The sequence below is a fragment of the Penaeus monodon genome, chromosome 43, assembly GCF_015228065.2.
Source record: "Penaeus monodon isolate SGIC_2016 chromosome 43, NSTDA_Pmon_1, whole genome shotgun sequence".
Lineage (NCBI taxonomy): Eukaryota > Metazoa > Arthropoda > Malacostraca > Decapoda > Penaeidae > Penaeus > Penaeus monodon.
Genome location: NC_051428.1, coordinates 19805125 through 19807624, shown reverse-complemented (window position 1 = coordinate 19807624; position 2500 = coordinate 19805125). Strand labels below are relative to the sequence as shown.

At 50.2% G+C, this 2500-nt stretch overlaps 1 protein-coding gene across 1 annotated transcript in view; it reads right to left on the bottom strand.

Annotated features, from left to right (window-relative positions):
• The window catches only part of LOC119568300 (probable serine/threonine-protein kinase clkA), a gene marked incomplete at its 5' end in the record, with an annotated part of 121650 nt that overhangs the window by 7842 nt on the left and 111308 nt on the right, over positions 1-2500 (bottom strand).

Below are 2500 nucleotides of genomic sequence, written 5' to 3'. Positions count from 1 at the left end.
AGGGATTTGAAGGGAGGAGAGAAGTATGATGGGGTTTGAGAAGGAATTTGGAAAGAAAAGAAGACATAAAGAAGGGGAGGTAGGATGAAGAGGAGAAAGAGAAAAAGAGGAAAAAGTGAAAGGGAGACAAAAAGGGGATTGGAGGGAGGGGTTAGGGGTTTGGGGATTTTAAAGAATTGGTAGAGGGTGGAAAAGAGAGAAGAAGGAAAAGGGGTGAAGAAGGGAAAGGGTGGGAAGGGGAGGGGAGTAGGGAGTGAATGAGCGAGGTTGGTATGGGAGGGAAGAAGGATGAGAGGAGGGAGAGGAAAAACGGGAGGGGGTAGAGAAAGAAGAAGAAGTGGAGATGAGGGAGGAGGTGAGGGAAGGGGGGGAAAGAGGGGAGAGAGGAGAGGATGAGAGAGGGGAGAGAGGAGAGACGGGAGAGGAAGAAAGAAATGAGAGGAGATGAAAAGATGGTTTTGTGGGAGAAGAATTTTGGAGGAAGAAAGAGAGAGAAGAGATGGAGAATAGAGGGGGAGGGGGGTAGAAAAGAGAGAAAAGAAGGGGAGGGGAGAAGAGGAGGGGATGAGGGAAGGGGAAAAGAGGAAAAAGAGAGAAAGGGAAGTTGAGAAAAAAGAGGAGGGGGAAGAGAGAAAGAGAGGAAGAGGGAGGAGGAGAGAGGGGGAGAGGGGAGAGAGAGAGAGGAGGGAAGGAAAAGAGAAGAGGAGGAGGAGAGGGAAAGAGAGAGAGAGAGAAAGAAGAGGAGAGGAAAAAGAGAAGAGGGAAGGAGAGGGAGAGAGAAGAGAGAGAGAGGAGAAGAGAGAGAGAAAGAGAGAGAGATAGCTGAGAGAGAGAAACAACAGAGAGAGACAGAAAAAATAACAGAATAAACGAAAGAACGAAAGAGAGACAAACAACGCAGAAAAACACAGATGTAAACAAAGACAAAGAGAGAACACGACAAGGCATAACCACCCCCCTTATCACCCCCTCCCCCCACCAGAGAGGGTTCGTCTCCGCCTCCTTGAAGAAACCTTTGGAAGCCTCCGAGGTGTGGAAAGGAATCCCTCCCACGAGTATGCGCTTGAAGATGCTAATTTAGATTTCATTATTATTAGGATGAGGGATCGGTTCTCGTCGCTCTCTCTCTCTCTCTCTCTCTCTCTCTCTCTCTCTCTCTCTCTCTCGTCTCTCTCCTCTCTGTCTAGGTTCTCCCTCTCTCTTCGTTCTCTCTTCTCGTCTTCTCTCTCTTCTCTCTCTCTTCTCTCTCCTCTCTCCCCCTTCCTCTCCTCCCTCCTCTTCTCCTTTTTCTCGTTCTCTCTCTCCTCTTCTTTTCTCTTCTCTCTCTCTCTCTCTCTCTCCTCCTTCTCTCTTCCCCCCTTCTCCTCAAATTTCTCTCTCCTCCCCTTCTCCTTCCCCCTTTTCACTCGCATCCTCTCCACCGCTCTTTGCCCCCCCCCCTCTCTCTTCCTCTCCTCTCCCCTTCTTTCTCTTTTTCCCTCTCCCTCCTCCACCCCTCTCTCTTCCTCTCTCTCCTCTTTCCCGTCTCCATCCCCTTTTGGCCCCCCCTCTCTCTCCTCCCTCTACTCTACTCTCCCTCTTTCCCCCTCTCCTCCCTCTTCTCCCTCCCTCCCTCTTCTCCTCTCTCCTTTTCTTCCCCTTTCCCCTTTTCTTCTCTTCTCCTCCTCTTCTTTTCCCCCCCCCCCTCTCCTCTCCTCCTCTTCCCCTCCTTTCAATCCTTTCCTCCCTCCCTCATTCTTCCCTCCCTCTCCTTCACTCTTCCCCTCCTCCCTCCTTCTCCTCCTTCCTCTTCATTCCTTTCTCCTCCCCTACTTTCCCTTTCCCTCCTCATTCCCGCCCCCCCCCCACTCTTTTCCTCTCTTTTTTTTTTTTTTTTTCCCCCCCCCCCCCCCCCCCCCCCTAACCCCCCTTTTTCCCCCCCCCCCCCCCCCCCCCCCCCCCCCCCCCCCCAAAAAACGTCTCCTTCCTTTCCCCCTCTTCTCTTCTCCTCTCATTCTTCCCCTCCTTCCATCCCCTCTCTCCTCCTCCTCCTCTCTTTCCTCCTCCTCACTTCCCTCTCCACACTCCTTCGGGAATTCAGGAATCTCGCGTCACAATCCTGCAGTGCCGTACGGAATGAGGGGAAAGGAATAATGTGATAAAGGGGAAGAAGCAGGAGGTGAAGAGAGGAGAAAATAAGATTTCGTGGTGATTTGTCGAGAAAGATGATGGTGATGGTGATGAAATGGTGATGGTGATGGAATGGTGATGGTGGCGATGTTGATGATGGTGATGGTGATGATGGTGACGATGGTGATGGAGGCGATGGTGATGCTGATGAAATGGTGATATAGTGACAGTGATGATACGATGATGATATGATGGTGATGATAAGATAGTGATGATGATGATGATGAGTAGATAATAGGGATGGTTGGGATATGATGATAAAGATGGTGATGATAGTGAAGAAAATATATAGCATAAGGATGATAAGGATAACAGTGATAATGAAGATGAT